Source organism: Chiloscyllium plagiosum, chromosome 8, assembly GCF_004010195.1.
Source record: "Chiloscyllium plagiosum isolate BGI_BamShark_2017 chromosome 8, ASM401019v2, whole genome shotgun sequence".
Classification (NCBI taxonomy): domain Eukaryota; kingdom Metazoa; phylum Chordata; class Chondrichthyes; order Orectolobiformes; family Hemiscylliidae; genus Chiloscyllium; species Chiloscyllium plagiosum.
This window is the reverse complement of record NC_057717.1, coordinates 43647895-43648552: the sequence shown is the minus strand read 5'-3', so window position 1 is coordinate 43648552 and position 658 is coordinate 43647895.

The window sequence follows — 658 nt, the reverse complement described above, 5'->3', positions numbered from 1 at the left end:
CCTATTTATTTTCGATTTGAACCTAGAAGGTATTACAACAATGTTCCATGGTACTGCTCTACGAGGGACAGTTATTTTGATGAACCTCAATGGACTAGTTTCCGATATTTTGAAAAATTCTTAACACCAATTTTACCATTCGCTTTACTTCTCTTGCTCAACGTTCTTACAGTGCAACACATCGTCCATACCATTAAGGTACGGAAGGGACTCAGGGATCAGAGGAACATAGAGAATGATCCAGAAATAGAGAGCAGAAAGAACTCTGTCATTTTACTGTTTTCCATATCAGGCTGCTTCCTACTTCTCTGGCTGATGTATATTTTATATTTCTTTGATGTCGCTTATCATTTGGATGACTACGCTTTTGATCTCTTTGAACAAGTCGCATATATGCTTCGAAACTTAAGTTGTTGCACAAATGCATTTATTTATGTGGTGACACAAAAGAATTTCAGAGACCAGCTTAAGTATGCTGCGAAATATCCAATTGCAAAAGTAAATAAGTTGATTTTTAAATCTCAGTGATGGAGCAGCAACAATAAATGCTTACAATGGAACAAGTTGTCCAGATGAGGAACTGCAAGAACGGAAAAGGAGGACTAGTGATGGGTTCGCATTTCCTTTAAAATTGGGTGAGGAATGAAATTGACGAGAA